The following is a 17959-nucleotide window of genomic DNA, read 5'->3' as shown; positions in this document are numbered from 1 at the left end:
TGTTTGCCGGTGCTGCAGTGCTGAGAAACACAACGTTATTAAACCTCACTCGGGTTAGATAGGGGGCCTGAGTGGGGAATGTGCGGCTGAGGCCCCACATGGTCCCGTTTTCTGCTGAGGAGCCCCGCACACCGGACACTCCTCAAATGTAGCGAGAGGTCGGGATGCCATTTTTAAATGGCGTCCTGATCTCTGGAGCCCCAACATGACACCCTCCCAGCCCCAATCACAATGATGGGGCCCCCAGGCCCCTAGATATCCTACAGCACCCGTACAGGGCACCCCGGCCCAATTGCTGCTGTGTGAAAAATGCCAGAGTGGCACTTTTGTTTTAGGAAACATTATATTGAGGCATTTATAATTTTAACATTTTAACATATTAACATTCTAAATAATCGGACGACACACCCAAAAAACCCACAGTAAGATACCCAACTTCTCCTGACCTAACTCCTAACTACCCATATATTAGATTCCCTGTCCTTGTTCTCCACTTCCATGCCTCCCCCCCCCCCCCCCCCCCCCCATTCCCCGCCACCCCCTTCTGCTGACGGTCAGTTTTCCTGAAAGAAGTCGATGAAGGGCTGCTACCTCCAAGCGAACTCCTGTATTGCACCCCTTCAGGCAAACTTAATCTTCTCCAGCCTCAGAAACTCTGCCTTGTCACTGACCCACACCCCCGACTTTGGAGGCTCCGAGTCCCTCCATCCCAGCAAAATCCATCTCCGGGCCACCAGGGAGGCAACGGCCAAGACGTCAGCCTTTCTCCCTCCCCTCGGGCTCCCTGATCTCCCGACACTCCAAATCTTGCCATCTCTGGACTCGGAGTCATCCTCCCTTCCAGGACCTCTGACATGACGTCTGCGAATCCCTGCCAAAATCCCCTCAGCTTCAGACATGCCAAAAACATAGGTACATGATTCGTCGGACTTCCCCTGCACCTCCCACACCTGTCCTCCACCTCTTCAAAAACACACACACCCGGTCCACAGTCATATGAGCCCTGTGGACCAGTTTGAACTGGATCAGGCTAAACCTGGCACACAACAAGGATGCATTGATTCTTTTCAGGGCCTTCTCCATAGCCCAACTTCCAACTCTCTCCCCAACTCCTCTTCCCACTTCCTCTTCACCTCCCCGATTGGGACCCCTTCCCACTCCATCAATTCCTTGTATATTTCGGAAACCCTCCCCTCCCCAACCCCTGTTTTTGACCTCACTTTATCCTGTAGTCCCCTTAGAGGGAGGCAAGCGAAGCTTGGAACCTGCCTCCAGACACAATCCGGTACCTGTAGGTACCGAAATCTGTTGCCACCCGGTAACACAAACTCCTCCTTTAGCTCCTCCAGGCTCGGGAAACCCTCCTCAATGTAAAGGTCCCCAAATCTATCAATCACTGCTCGCTGCCGCCTCCTAAAGCCCTCATCCAGCCCCCCTGGAGTGAACCTGTGATTATCACAGATTGGTAACCACACAGACACCTCCTCCAGCTCATGTGCTGCCTGATTGCCCACACTCTCGGGCTATCACTACCACTGGGCTTGTGGAGTACCGAGCTGGCGGGAACGACAGTTAATAGAGGCTCCAGACACGTGCCCTTACACAATGCCACCTCTATCCACTCCCACACCGACCCCTCCCCGGCTACCCACTTCCTAACATGTTTTAATTGTGAATATTTGGCATTTCCATTCCCTTAGCTACAGATAATGTCCCCATCCCCAGTGCCCACTCAATGCTCCACACTCTTCTTGATCTTTAGTGGTCCACTGATACGTCAGGTTTTGACCCCAGGACACCCATCAGAGGTGGAGGTAGCTTTCCATGCCCTGTGACCTTTGCACTTGGCGGACGTCCATTCGAGGGTCTGGAGCCGGAAGACCCTAGCTCAGTTGGACTGAGCTCCAGAGGCCTCTGTGTCATCAGGGTCTGCCAGTCATGGTACCTCCTGTTTGTCTGCACCATGGTGTTGATGCCTCAGCGATGCTCCTCAGTGACTGGGCCATGCCCTGCACTGCCTTGGCAATGTCCACCTGCATCTGGGACACATCACTCAGTGACTGGGAGATGCTCTGCAGTTCTTCAGCAATGTTCACATGCATATGGGACATGTCCCTCAGTGACTGGGACATAACGTTGAGGACCTCAGCCATGGACATCACAGATTGAGCCACCTCTTGGACACCACCACTCAAGATGCTGACCTCATGCTTCAGGCTTTCCACTGTGGTCGCCACCCTAGCAGTGTTGGCCTCAGTGCCACGCCACACACTGTCAGCATCATCTCCTCCCCCCGCAGTCTTTGGGACTCCTCCAATCAGCTATGCGCTCATTGGAACGTTGCTGACATCACCTCCTAAATCTAATGACCGTGACCTAGCTTCTGCATCAGCTCTGGGATAACCTTGTCCAGAGGCTCAGCATCTGACTGGGACTCTGCAGAGTCCTGGGATCCAGCAGACCTCCATCTGCTGACTTTCTTAGATGTTTCTGCCATGTGCATTATCAACTGTGTGGTGGTCACCAGATTGTGCCCCAGAAACCTACCCACTAATGTCACCCACCAAGGTTTGTGTATCTGCGCTGATGGAAGGTGGGGGTGTAAGCTGTGACACCTTGATGGTGGTCTCCTCGGAGCTCTCCCCTGAGGTGGTTTCTTGGGTAGGGGACTCCGGATGGCCCTGCCCAATCAGAAAGCGATCCTGCCAGAGAATGGACATGTGATCAATGAGAGGGAACAATCATTTTGTCTGGTGCGAACTACTCACTTGAGGCAGGTTATCTGGGTGACGGGGTAATGGATCCTCACCTCTGTGCAGGCCCACCTCACTGTCGGTCACTGCTCTTTACTCAGACAATCCTGTGATTTCCAGGGCCTGTTCCGCATCATGGGGGTGAGGGCTCGGATCCCTGGTACCCCACTCCCCTGTCTTGGCCCTTTCCCGCTTACTGTACTATCTTCTCCCGCGGGGACAAAGGGAGGGCATTGTGAGCCACACGTTTGATGGATCGGAGGGTCTATGACAGGTGTGTGGGCACCGCAACTGGACATGAAGGGTCTGTGCTGGTACGTGCCAGGGGGTGCTACGGAACAAACACGAAGATCGGATGTGGGGAAGATGCGAGCTGTCAGTCAGTGATTTATGAGGGTGGGGTTGGGAATTTGAGGGGTGGCAGGTGGAACTGATGCCAGGAGAGAGGTGGTAACTTCCTCTTGAAGCTCAGTGGAGGTTGTTAGTCTTCTTCCGCCATTGGATGCTTGTCCGCCTAGTCATGCTCCCTGCACTGGCATCACGTTATGATCACTGCCAGCCAAGGGTGCCTTTATAATGAGGTCATTCGCAAATCCTATTTCATTGCACAATATCAGGTCTAGTCTAGCCTACTCTCTGGTTGGCGCCAGAATGTGCTGTTCTGAAAAAAAAACCCACAATATTCAGTGAGTTCCTCATCAAAGCTAACTTTTCCCATCTATATGTAGGTGAAAAGGTGATTTTCACCACACCTTTGTAAAAAGCTCCCATTATTTTATCCTTTATACCCCATCCTATCCTGTAGTTACTGGAAGAGAACCTGTACACCCACAATGCCTTCTTACCGTTATCATTTCTCATCTCTACCCAAACCGCTTCAACAATCTGGTTTCCTGAACTTAAGTCACCTCTCTCTGTTATGCTAATACCATCATTAATTAACAGATCCACCTCTATATTTTTCCAAGCTTCCTGTCTCTCCTAAATGTCATGTACCTATCAATATTCAAGTCCCAATGTATGGCATTTTTCAACCATATCTCTGTAATGGCTATCCAATCATACTTATTTATTTCTATTTGTGCTATCAGTTCACCTGTTTTGTTTCTAATGCTACAATACAGAGCCTTTAGTTTTGTCCTTTTATTGTTTTTGTAACCTCTAGCCTTATCTATAATTTACTTTTAGAATTTTACTCTCTGTCCTTTCCTGCCAGGGCCTGTTTACTCTTCCTCGTATTAATACCTTTCTCTCTTACCTTGTTTCTCCTCTTTGATTTACCACATCTTTCAAAATTTGATCCCTCACCCCCACTATTTAGTTTAAAATACTCTAGCTATGTGACGAATGAACTCTGGTCCCAGCAGAGTTCAGACGTGGACCATTCCAACGGTGCAACCCCACTTTCCCCAGTACTGATGCCTGTGCCCCATATACTAGAATCCATTCTTACACACCAGTCTTTAAGCCATGCATTCTTCTCTTTAATTGTATTTACCCTATGTCAATTTTCACATGGTTCAAGTAACAATTCAGAGATTATTACCTTTGAGATTCTTCTTTTTAATTTAGTGCCCAGCTCCTTATACGCTCTACGCAGAACCAATTTCCTAATCTTACCTATGCCATTGGTACCAACATGTTCCACAGCCACTGGGTCCTCCCCCTCTCACTCTAAGTTCCTCTCTAGCCCTGAGCAGGTACCCTGAATCCTGGCACTGGGCAGGCAATATAATAATCTTTTTTATTGTCAAAAGTAGGCTCACACTGCAATGAAATTACCGTGAAAAACCCCCAGTCGCCACATTCCAGTGCCTGTTCGGGTACACAGAGGGAGAATTCAGAATTCTCAGCTGGTATGGGAATTGAACCCGCGCTGCTGGCCTTGTTCTGCATCACAAACCAGCTGTCTAACCCATTGAGCTAAACCAGCTCAATATAGCTGGCTGGACTCAAGTGCAGATCTATCCCCCTGAATTTTGCTGTCTGCTATCACTCCCAAGTTCCTCTTCGCTCCCCCACTTGAATGGCATCTTTCACCTTGGTCAGTCTGCGAACCCAAATTGCAGTCCTTCTCCTCATTCACCCAGATAGCAAGCACCTTGTGCCTACTGGATAAAGTCAGAGTCTGAAGCTCCTCCATCACGACATACTGGTTTGCTTACCTGCCTGACTTGTAGTGATATCCTGCTCACCAACTCTAAAATTCTGCTTAGCTAAGGGGAATGACTGCCTCCTGGAACAAAGTAGGTAACTCTTCCTCTCCCTGATGCCCCTCAATGTCCACATCTCAAACTTCAGCTCAGCAACTCGGAGCCAAAGTTGCCCAAATGGCAGGCACTTTCTGCAGACGTGGTCGTCTGGGATTGTAGTGCATTCCACAGATTCACACATGCTGCAGTCGCGGCACACATTGCTTAATCAATTAGTTAATCATTTACATGGATAAAGTAATGGAAAGTTTCACTCATCTAGCTTGGAGAAAAGGAAAGAAACTCACCAATCTCTGGAAGTGGAAAAAAGGGAGATAAAGGAGCAGCACTTTGCCCCTCTGCATCGAATTCCCACCTGAATTGAATTCCCAACTTCTCACTCAATCTGCGTCACACTCAGGCGTCGTCTGCTATCTATGCACCTCATTCTTACAGCTACAGGATTTTGGCACAAAGAGATACCAGCATAGAGACCTCTTAACAATATTCCCATAATATTTACAGATTAAGGCTTTTCATCAGTGTGCTATGTACTGTACAGTTTGATAACTTGAGCCTTATTAATTACACAAATGTGTCTACGAGGTGAAGCCTAATAGACTCCCCACCTCAAGGTTCAGAGAAAGAATTCCTTCCCCCTTTAAACATTCATTATAAATGTACATCTCGAAGTCTGTTTTTTGTTGCATCAAAGCCTCAGACTTTGAAGACTTTACATCATATGAAAAATAATCAAACCTCCCCATTTATTTGCTTCTTTTTGTTGCGGCTTCTGTGGCTGTAACACATTCTCCCTCCTTTCAGTTCCGACAAAGAGTCTATGACTTGAAATGTTAACTCTGTTTCTCTCCTGATAGATGCTGGCAGACATGGTGAGTGGTTTGTTTACATCCTTTGTTCTTGCTCCAGATTTGTTCTTTTGCGGTTTTAATCTGAAATGTATGATTTCATTTTGCATGCCGAATTCCCATCAACCTTTGTAACTTACAAAATACTCCTGACCTGTGCTTTTTTAATTTGTTCGTGGGACGTGGTCATCACAATCGTTTCATGGTTATCATTAAACTTTTAATTCCAGATTTTTATTGATATCAAATTTCACCATCTGCAGTGGTGGGATATAAACTTGGGGCCAAAGAGCATTAGCCTGGGTCTCTGGTATACTGGTCCAGTGACAATACCATGCCAGCCCTCCCTATGTGGGTAGGGATGTCACTACCTCCACAATACATCACCTAACAATATCTTTACAGCAGTAAGTACACTATTTGATCAACAAGTAAATGCCTCTGTCCACTAAGAAAACCTAATAGCCATAAGTGTGTTCGTAAAATACCCTTGTGATGATGACAATAGACCAATAAAGTCAATTTGGAGGTGAGGCCAAGAACACTCTGATGCTGCCTGACTTCCACACGATGGTGGGTTAACCCGTAAACATGGAAAACATTTAGCAGCATAGAGGTTTGCATCCTCCTTTATCTTAGGCCACCACTCTGTAACTGCAGCTTTCTGTAACATATGGCGCCATTCTCCGGCCCCCACGACGGGTCGGAGAATAGCGGGAGGGCCTTCCCGACATTTTACCCGACCTCCCGCTATTCTCCCCCCCCCCCCCCCCCCCCCCCCCCCACGGCCGCCCCACGACACGAATCGCTGCTTGCCGTTTTTTTACGGCGAACAGCGATTCTCTCCTATCCGATGGGCCGTGTTCCCAGGCCTTTACAGCCGTTTTCACGAACATAAACACACCTGCTCTCACCGTTCGTGAAAACGGCCGCAAAGTGCCGTCCCGGCCAACCATGGCACCGATTGGCACGGCAGAACCACAGCCGTGCCAAGGGTGGATTGGGCCCGCGATCGGTGCCTACCGATAGCGGGCAGCGGGTCCGAAACCCGCGCACTCTTTGTTCCTCCGCCACCCCGCTGGATCAGTCCGTGGGGCGGCTGAGGGGCATGACGGCCCGCGCATGCCGGGTTTCACGCATATGTGTGATAACGTCATCCGTGCATGCGCGGGTTGGAGCCGTCCAATCCGCGCATGCGCGGCTGACGTCATCGTGCGCGTCAGCCGCCGTTACCCTTGGCGCGCGGGCTTAGCGACGTTCGCTAAGCCTGCGATGCCGTGGTTCACGGGGCCCCGCTGCTAGCCCCGCCCGGGGGGGGGGAGAATCAGGTCCCGGGAGGGGGCGCGGAGGCTGCCGTGAAACACGGCCAGTTTCACGGCAGCCTTTACGACTCTCCACATTTGCGGAGAATCGCGCCCATAGTTTCAACAGAACAATATCTGTTGATAGTCATTGAAACTTGGGGCCGAAGAGCATTACTCTGGGTCTCTGGATTACTAGTCCACCGCACCCATGTGCTCCCAGGTACTGATTGAAACAAGAACGAATGTTAAACTCCTAGTTCAGGTGAAGCACATACTACTGGACTCAGACCTGGCTATTGCCTTTCCATTAAAAAGTGAAGAGAATCTTCAGAAGAAAAGCTTTCTGTGCGCCCAGCAAGTAAGTGCAGAAAAATGCTGACATTTATCATGCCAAGAAATAATTACCTGACATGAGTTACACCCATACTGAAGTAGCCAAACCTATTTCAAGCCGAAATACTGAAACCGGAGTTGCTACCTCTTCTATTGTTGAATGACTATGAGTTACTATAGTCAACTTATGTAGCACGCTGTCGTTCTCGCTTTCAATACCTGCCAAAATAAATGAAGACATGGTCCACGAACCAATGATTTACCAGCTGAGGAATAATAAGAATTTTGATTATAAAAAGGAAGTCTCAGCAATGACATTAATAATACAGGCACTATCAGGGTGGCACGGTGACACAGTGGTTAGCACTGCTGTCCACGGCGCTGAGGACCCAGGTTCAATCCCAGCCCCGGGTCACTGTCTGTGTGGAGTTTACACATTCTCTCCGTGTTTGCGTGAGAGACCCCCCACCCCCGCCCCCCACAACCCAAAGATGTGCAGCTTCGGCAGATTGGCCACACTAAATTGCCCCTTAATTGGAAAAACATAATTGGGCACACTAAATTTATTTAAAAAAACAACATAGACACTATCAGACCATATAGTCATGAGATAGCCAGCCATTTCTTTAACTGCAATAAGTAAAGCCATCAATTCTGCAAACTCAAAAGAGTGAAGACACTTGAAGTTGAAAGTACGTTTAGGCAAGGCCACTGCAAATGCTATATGAGGTCCTAATTTGTCATGGCATGATGAACATCAAGATAAAAGCAAATTACTGTGGATGCTGGAATCTGAAAGGAAAGAGAAAATGCTGGAAAATCTCAGCAGGTCTGGCAGCATCTGTAAGGAGAAAAATGAGCTCACGTTTCAACAAAGAGTCATCGGACTCGAAACGTTAGCTTGTTTCTCTCCGTACAAATGCTGCCAGACTTGCTGAGATTTTCCAGCATTTTCTCTTTCATCTAGATAAACGTAAGCTTCTTCATCAGGAACATAAAGAACAAAATGCTGCTCAAAATCCATCAATAGTAAAGGACACTTGCCCCTGTAGAAATCTAGCACCATTATCACAATAACATAGACTGTTTTTTTTTGTTGGAAATAACCTTTTCTCTTTGATTGCATTACACATAAAAGGAGATTTGTTCAATATGCAATCAAAATGTGATTACCTGAAGCAGACTGCTTGCCAGTCATCCAGAGTACTATTGCTGTTCAGTCAGCCATTCTATCTCAGTAATGGTACTTGAAGAGATAGACCTACCTCCACTTGCTGGGATTTTCCCCACTTGAGTCTAAATTAATATTTGGATTAAGAAGATCTGAGTGATGAGGTGTCTGGTTCTATCTTTAAAAGAAACAGAAACTTACCAATTATACGCGGCTGGATTCTCCGTCAGCGGAATCCCGATGGTGTGGGAGTAACCACAATGGGAAACCCCATTGACCAGCTGCCGGGACAGAGAATTCCGCTGATGGCGCCCCTCCCTCCCGAAAACGGGTGCGGCGGCACAGAGAATCCTGCCCTGGATTACAGAGTACCTGACACCTTGGGTGGGATTCTCCATTGCGATTGACGTCAAATCGGCGCTCGCCATGATTTTGCCGTTGAAAACTATTATCCGCCCAATCATGCCAGCGGCCCACCCAGGGCAATAGCCACTATAAATCCTGTGGGGGCACCGGGCGGGGTCCACAGAGCATACCACTGGCAGAGGCAGTGCCAGCCAATGGTACCATTGGCATCAGGGATAGGTGCCAATGCCAGAGACCGCCATGGCGCCGGGCACTGACAGGACCAGGGGTGCAGAAGTGGAGGGGTGTGGGAAAGCAAGGGTAGAGGCTGCGGCGCCAACTGGGACCACTGTGTAGCCTGTTGGATTTGGTTGGGCACACGGGTACGCACCATGCAAACATGTCGGCCTTTCACCCCATGCAGACAATGGACATTGGAATTCAACCAGCAATGATGGCCTTCATGCTAATCTCCGCAGCCCTGGGGGATGCCCTGCGACTGGGCGAGCTGGAGCTGCTCAAGGAGGAAGCTGCAGCAGCGGAGATGCTTTGATTGTCACATATGTGCAATTGACAATGCACTACACCCATGCTAAGTCAGCCCCTACCACTGCTGCTCATCTTACTGTCATCATCTGAGATCAAAAGTGGCACAGTCTAAGTGGCAGCTATACTGATCTGTTGATCATAGCTTCAAAGTGAAAATCAGATGAATAAATCACGAGTGTTGTCAAAATAACTTTCAAAGTTGAAAAAGTAACCTCTCAGAACAAGAACTAAGAATGAAGATTTGAATTCTTCGTTCCCCAATGCCGATTTCATAATTGGCGATTGGGCAGAGAATCCCTTTTTACGACGAAGTTTGCGCCTGTTTGACGCAGATTTTGCATGTTCTGCCCCCTCCAAAACAGTGTCATCATGGCGGCGCAGCAAGGTGTTGGGACGGCCTCAGCGCGTCACCTGAAGGTCCTCCCCCGATGCTCCATCCCCGATGGGCCGGGTTCAGAACTGCGCGGTTCACTTCTGGTCCCAGCCGTGCGGGAACCCGGCGTGGCGGCTGCAGAGTGTGTCCAGCGCCGGGATCCGTGCTGCTGGCTGGTGCGGCTTCCGCGAGGGCTGGGGGGAGTTGTGGGGGATGGCCAGGAGGCGTGGAGGGGGTGTCCAGGTGGGGCACTATCTGGCAGGTCAGGTCCACGCACGGCCGGCGCCATGTCGTACGGCCTGTCAGCTGCAAGTTGTCACCATGCGCATGCGCGGCCACGGTCCCGGCCATTCTCCGGCCATTTATTGTGTGGAGACTGGGCGCGGCTGCTAGCCCCTCATCGGTCGCAGCATCGGTGAGGGGATGCCTCCAATTGTTTCCATGTAAAACGCCATGGATCCTCCACACTTGGCCTGAGAATCAGTGAATCTGGCCCAAAATCTTTCAGAAAAGCAGACAAAAAAGCAATTGTGAAGTTTCCATATTTACTGGCATGTTTCACTGTTACATCTTCAGGCCCCTCAGGGGCTGTTGTATTCTCCCCTCGCTCTGGGTGGCGAGCTCCAGGAAGCTTGGAAAATCCATGGAGCCATTTGTAAAAGGCAGAAATGTTAATATGACTGCAATTGACTGATTAACGTATTGAAATTGTTGCCTGTATGCAGACTAACATGCTCTAATTCAATGTGAAATGTGGCTGGTTAGCTGGCTGTTCCCCAGTTTTAACCTCCCACCCACTCCCAAATCCACATATTAAGATTCAGACCATAGATGACAATGAAACTTTGCAGGAAGATGCACCAATTCTATAAAACTTTCAAACTATGCCTTAGAATTGCAGAAAAGTTACAGCACAGAAGAGGCCATTCAGCCCATCTTGTCCATGCCAGCCAGAGGAACACCCAGGTGCTTTTTCTAATCCCACCTTCCTGCACCTGATCCACAACCCTGTAGCTTAAGCACTTAAGATGCAGATCCAGGTAACTTTTAAAAGAGTTTAGTGTCTCCGACTCCACCACCAACTTGGGCAGAGAATTCCACACTCTCACTACCCTCTGTGTAAAAATGTTCTTCTGCATGTCCCCTCCACACCTCTGCCACGTATCTTGAATCTATGTTCCATGGTTCTAGAATTCTTCATCCAGGGAAACAATTTTACTCTGTCCACTCTATCTCTCCCCCTTATAATTTTTTGTACATCTTTATTAAGTCACCCATCAGTATGTTGGGAATAAGTTAACAGGCCTTCCAATTAAATACTAATTTGATGTCAATTATCCAATAGAAGTTAGTGATATATAAAGGGGTTACAGGTGGCACTCTTCATTGGCGGAAATTTGTGTGTGAAGTTGGATCAAAGCAATAAAGGTGTTTTGCGGAGAAGCAGAACTCTTGTCTCCTTTACTCTACAGCAATCCCGAAGCTTAAATAGTGGTAGCAGTGGATGGTTGCTAGGCAAAAGTAAAGGGTTGCAAGATACAACCTTTTTTAAAAAAGAAAAAAAAGGAAACATGTACTCAAATTCTAAATCAACGAAGGAGTGAGTAAGAAGACAACAGTATTGCTGAAATCAGGACAAAAATGTCAGGATATGAATAGCCACCATTATTTTCACAAACGGAACCCTGTGACCAATGGAGAAGTGAAGTTATCATGTGCACTAAGGTAACTGTTTTGGGGAAAAGGAAACAAGGTATGGCATTGGCTCTTTCTTTACCTTACCAAAGTAGAATCAGACGTAAAGTTTTTTCTGAACTAGAATTGGAACATTTGGACTCTGAAGGAGGTCTGGAGACTCTATTGAACTTCATGGATAAGATTTATCAAAAGGATGACTTATTAAGTGTGTATGAAGCCTGGTCAGAATGTGATAGATTTTGGAAACAGAGGATATTTCTACTGAGGAGGAATTTAGTAGACTGTACAAATAAACAGCAAAAACAATGCCTGGAATTTCCACAGTCCGCGTTGGCATTTAAATTACTGGATTGTGCTAAAGTGACCAATATGAATAGGTTCCTGGTTTTGACAGGAGCTGAGTTTGCAGGTAATAATACCTTATTTGGTCAAATGATAGAGGCCTGATTTTTTTTTAGGGTAACATTCAATTCCTATGGCTCTTATGACACAAATGGGTCAGTCAGCAATAAAGCAGCATGTAGAAGAAACACTATTAGCAGGATGGTGAGATTGTACGGGTACAAGCAGGCTCCAAAAGTATGGCAGAAGATTGGGACCCAGAGTCCCACTGGGAAGGGAAGGCCACTGGAAAGTATAAACACTGGTGAAATGTACAGAATACAGGGGACGATGGATTGGAAACATGAAGTTCAAAAATGGGAGGGCACAGAAATGGAGTGCCAGTTCAGATAGTAAGTCAGAGAGTGAACATGATCACCGGAAAAGATCAAGAACTATTGAAAGGACATCCCACAGCAGGAGTGAAACATCAAGCAGTGGCAGTACAGAATGAGATACCAGGCAGGACAGGGGACATGGTTAGACAAGGTCTCGGAATATGGGTAAGACTATGACTGCTGCGAGGAGTAGAAGCCCACATGTTCGTGAGATTTTGGTGGCCTCCAATAAATTAGATGCAAAAGTTATAAAAGATGGTAAACAGCAAGAACTGCATTGTTGGAGTGAATTTAGGGTATGCACGGAAGTACCAGATAGGGGAGAAAGAGCTCTATCTCACAAATGGATTTGCACGGAAAAGGTTCTACCAGACAAATGCCAAGGAGATTTGAAGAAAACCTAGAAGATCGGATTTAAGGGTGAATTCACCTACAGCAGGAAAGGTTATATTAAAGATCTTCTTGGCTCCATTAGCCACAAAGGAATGGGAATGCAAATCAATAGATATAAAAGCTGCCTTTTTGCAGGGGCATCAGATTCAGAGACTTTTTTCTCCGTCCTCCTAAAGAAGCAGCTAACACAGAAGGGGTACTCTGGAAGTTGAACAAATGTGTATATGGGTTAAATGATGCGACTAGAGTCTGGTATTTTTCGGTAAGGTTTTGTTAAAGTTAGGCTGTTGCCAAGTTGAAAGAAGATCCGGCAATGTTTTACTGGCACTATAAAGGAAATCTTTATGATGCATGTTGATCACTTTTTGTTGGGTGGTAATAGTGATTTTGAAGCTATTGTAATCTCTGGGTTTAGGAAAGAATTTGGGGTCGGAAGTCAGGCTTCAGGTGCTTTCAAATATATTGGGATGGAAATCGGACAGATTAAGTTAGGTGCCACTTTATGTCAGCAATCTTATTTGGAGAGCATCAGCCCAATAGCAATTAGTCGTGGTTGGGCTTCACTAAAAGGTGTGGTGGTTTTAAAGACGGAAAAAGAGGAACTGGGAAGTTTAATTGGGCAACTGAATTGGTTGCCCAATTGGTAGACAGACTAGACCGGACGTTAGTTTTGATGTCTTAGAGTTGAGTAGTACAAAAATGAATGATCCTAAATTGGAAGACTGAATGAGAGCAAACAAAACATTGGCCAAACTAAAATGCAGGAATGTGTTTTGAGATTCTCGTTTTTGGATGATCTTTGGCACTTGAAACTCAGTTTATAGTGATGTGTCCTATGCAAAATTATGTGATGGTGTTTCAAGCAGAGGAGGTTTTATAATTTTTCTTTTGGGGGGAAAATGGAAAATGTTGCCCCCTTGTGTGGGAAACAAAAAAAATAAGAGTGGTTTAAAGCACATTGGCCGCCTGGACATTAAGTCTTGTAGAGCCGGTGGATGTGGCCTTTTATATATCCCTTATATATCCCAGATATTAACAGACATTTTGGGATTAGGGGATTTGGAGTGACCCAGCGCTAACCCAGCACTTTTTAAATCTTGATCCTTCACTTGAGGGTGAAGGATCAAGTGAGATTTAAAAAGCGCTGGGTTAGTTAGGTGTTTCACTCTGGATTTGACAGAAGGGCTCGAGGGGTAGCGGTAATGGTCAGGAAAAGGGGGTGGTTCCAGAAGAAGAAGGTGGTTGCAGATCAGGGAGTTCGGTATGTGATTGTGACAGGGGCGCTGGAGAGGAGGCTAGTGGTGCTGCTAAGTGTCTATGGTCTCAATTGTGATGATGTGGGATTCGCAAAGTAGGTGTTTGGGGCCATCCCCGACTTGGACACATGGACTGATAGTGGGGAGAGAGGGACTGGAACTTGGTGCAGGAGCCAAGGTTGGACAGATCACGGCCGCGCTCACTGGTCCCATCGGGGGGGGGTGAAGGCGTTGGCTGGGCTCATGGTGGAAATGGGTGGGGTAGACCCTTGGAGGTTTCTGCACCCGAGGGAGCAGGAGTACTCGTTTTTCTCAGCAGTCCATAAGGTGTGCTCAGCAATTCCTTTTTCATGGTGGGGAAGGCGCTGCTCGCTGGGGTTAAGTGGTCGGAGTACTCGGCATTTGCAATATCAGATCATGCTCCGCATTGGGTGGATAGGGTACTGGAGAAGGGGGTGGTACAAAGACCAAGGTGGAAATTAAATGTGATACTTTGGAGGACCGAGGGTTCTGTGACAAAATTGAATAAGTAATGCAGGAATAGGTAGGGTTTAGCTGCACGGGTGAGGTGTCGAGGGCAGTTGTCTGGGAGACTCTAAAGGCGGTGGTGAGGGGTTAGATGATCTCATTCGAGGCGAGGCTAGATAAAGAGGAGAGGTTGGAGGTAGATAGGATGTATGCAGAAGATGGGAACCCAGCGAAGTTGGAAAAGAGGAAGGAACTCCAGGCGAGCTTTGACTGACTATCTAGCAGGACGAGGCAAGCAAGGGGTACAGTTTAAAAGCATGGAGAGAAGGCCCGTTGGGTGGGTCATCTCCGGAGGGAGGCTGCAGCAAGGGAAATTGTCCAGGTGCGGGGCAGGGCAGAGAAGTTGGTGGTAGCTCGATCAGATTAACAAGGTCTTTAAAGAATTCAATGAGAGGTTGTACAGGTCAGAGCCACCTGGGGGAGGCCGGGAGATGCAGGAATATTGAGATGGACTGGAGTACCCGAGGTTAGGGAGGGGGACAGGGCTACATTAGAACAGGGGTGGGCAAACTTTTCCGTGCAAGGGCCACATTCAGAAATTCACAATTTTAAAGGGCCGCATAGTATATTAAGTAAAATAATTAATATTTAAAATAGCCAAAATAAAAGGTTTTTAAAGAAAAAAAAGCAATTAATTTTTATTAATTAATATTTTAAAGTAGAAACTTCACATGAAACACATGTTGTGCCGAGCAATGATCACCCTACTCAAGTCAACGTATCCACCCTATACCAGTAACCCAACAGCCCCCCCCATTAACCTTAAAATATATATTTTTTAATGACTTGATCTTGGTGGGCCGCATAAAGTCGGAGAAGGTGGCAGGGCCAGATGGGTTTACGGCAGAATATTATAAAAATTCAAAATAAGTTGGTACTGCTGATGGTGGGGATGTTTGGGAAGGCGATAGGAAAGGGGGTGTTACCACAAACTTTGGGGCAGGCATCTATTTCTCTGTTGCTTAAAAGAGATAAGGATCCGACTGAGTGTGGGTCGTATAGGCCCATATCACTTTTTAAAAACGTGGATGTAAAGATACTGGCGAAGGTACTGGCAGGTAGGCTGAAAGAGTGCTTCCCAAAGGTGATAGCTGAAGGTCAGACGGGGTTTGTGAGCAGGAGGCAGCTCTTTTTGAATGTTAGAGGGTATTGAACATGGTTATGGTGCCGCACATTGAAATTTACCCGTACGATGTTGTGGGCATCAGAGACATGGCTGCAAGGGGATCAGGGCTGGGATCTAAATATCTAAATATCCAAGGATATATGTCCTATCGAAAGGACAGGCAGATGGGCAAAGGGGGGGGGGCGGGGTTGCATTGTTAGTAAGGAATGAAGTTAAATCGATAGCAAGGAACGATATAGGACCAGAAGGTATAGAATATCTGTGGGTAGAGTTGAGGAATCGCAAAGGTAAAAAGACCCTGGTGGGAATTATGTACAGGCCCCCTAGCAGTAGTCAGGATGTGGGACAGAAAGTAAATGAGGAGATGGAAAAGGCATGTAAAAAAGGCAATATTACAATAATCATGAGAGACTTCAATATGCAGGTGGACTGGGAAAATCAGGTTAGTAATGGATCCTGTTGCTCGGTGTCACTAGGTATCTTTCGATACCGCCATAAGGTTCAAACCCGAATACTGATCAAAGAACCAATGCACCAGTTAGTTAGTTCAAAGCCAATACTATTTATTTACACACAATAATATCTACTCATGCACAAAATACCACAAACTAAACTATCTCTAACGCTAACGCCTATACTTAACTTCGGGTGCCCACTCAGTCAGAGGAACAATGGCCGTTGTTCGGATCTGAGGCTGTTGGGTACGAAGGTATAACAGGAGAGCAGCTAAGGTCATCCGTCTTATAGCGAGCGTTGACCTTGGACTTGCTTGCTTCTGGTGCAGCTGGTGGACGGGTCTCTCCGCTTCGAGAGCCGAGTCCAAGAGAGCAATTCTCTCTCGGGGGCTTCTTCTTATAACCAAAGGGGCTTCGCGCGCTTTTGGGTGGGCCTTGAACTTGGCCCCGATTAATTGGACCGCATCTTGATCATTGGTATTGATCTCGACCAATAAAGGGGTGGGTGCCCTGATGGCTGGGCGTGTCTTTGGTGGCCGTTGGCCTTGCTTTGTTTGTGTCTTGCTGGTGCCGGGGTGTCTGCCTCAGTATCGGTTACTTGAATGTTATTCCTTTGTTCCCGGAGATGGGCCATCAATAGGCTAATTGACCTACAGTTTCAGTCTCATCTCGGAGTTGCCTTCTCAATACGCATTCAGGCTCTGTGCCTGCCTGCTTTCTTAGCACTGTCCATGTTTCCATATAGTCTTTGCAAACATCCATTTTGTATTCTGGAAGTGGCCATCCCAGATGGCTACAATCCCAAGAAATGGAATTTGTGGAATGTCTAAGAGATGGTTTTTTGGAGCAGCTTGTGACAGAGCCTACTAGGGAACAGGCAATTCTGGATTTGGTGATGTGTAATGAAGCAGACTTGATTAGGGAACTTAAGGTGAAGAAACCATTAGGGAGCAGTGGCCACAATATGATAGAATTTACCCTGCAGTTTGAGAGGGAGAGGCTGCAACCAGATGTAACGGTATTACAATTAAATAAGGGTAACTACAAAGACATGAGGGAGGAGCTGGCCAGAGTTGATTGGAAAAGGAGCCCAGCAGGGAAGACGGTGGAACACCAATGGCAGGAGTGTTTGGGAGTTATTAGGGAAGCACAACAGAAATTCATCCCAAGGAGGAGGAAACATGCTAACGGGAGGACAAGGCATCCATGGCTGACAAGGGATATCAAGGTCAGCATAAAGTTTTTTTTAAAAAGCGCACAAAGTGGTGAGGATTAGTGGAAACCAGAGGATTGGGAAGCCTTTAAAAGCGAACAGAGGACAACTGAAAAAGTAATCAGTGGGGAGAAGATGAAGTATGAGCGCAAGCTAGTAATATAAAAGGAGATAGGAAGAGATTTTTTTCAGCATATAAAAAGGTAAGAGTGAGGCAAAAATAGACATTGGACCACTGGAAAATGTGGCTGGAGAAGTAATAATAGGAAACAAAGAAATGGCAGATGAACTGAATAGTTACTTTGCATCAGTCTTCACGGTGGAAGACACCAGTGGGATGCCAGAGCTCCAAGAGAACCAGGGGGCCAGAGGTGAGTGCAGTGACCATTACTAAGAAGAAGGTTGTGGGGAAACTGAAAGGTCTGATGGTGGATAAGTCACCTGGACCGGATGGACTACACCCCAGGGTCCTCAAAGATATTGCTGAGGAAATTGTGGAGGCGTTAGTGATGATCTTTCAGGAATCACTGGAGGCAGGAAGGGTCCCAAAGGACTGGAAGATTGCTAATATAACACCACTGTTTAAGAAGGGAGGGAGGCAGAATATGGGCAATTATAGGCCGGTTAGCCTGACTTTGGCCATTGGTAAGATTTTAGAGTCTGTTATTAAAGATGAGATCGC

The sequence above is a fragment of the Scyliorhinus canicula genome, chromosome 8, assembly GCF_902713615.1.
Source record: "Scyliorhinus canicula chromosome 8, sScyCan1.1, whole genome shotgun sequence".
Lineage (NCBI taxonomy): Eukaryota > Metazoa > Chordata > Chondrichthyes > Carcharhiniformes > Scyliorhinidae > Scyliorhinus > Scyliorhinus canicula.
Note: the sequence above shows the minus strand (reverse complement) of the source record.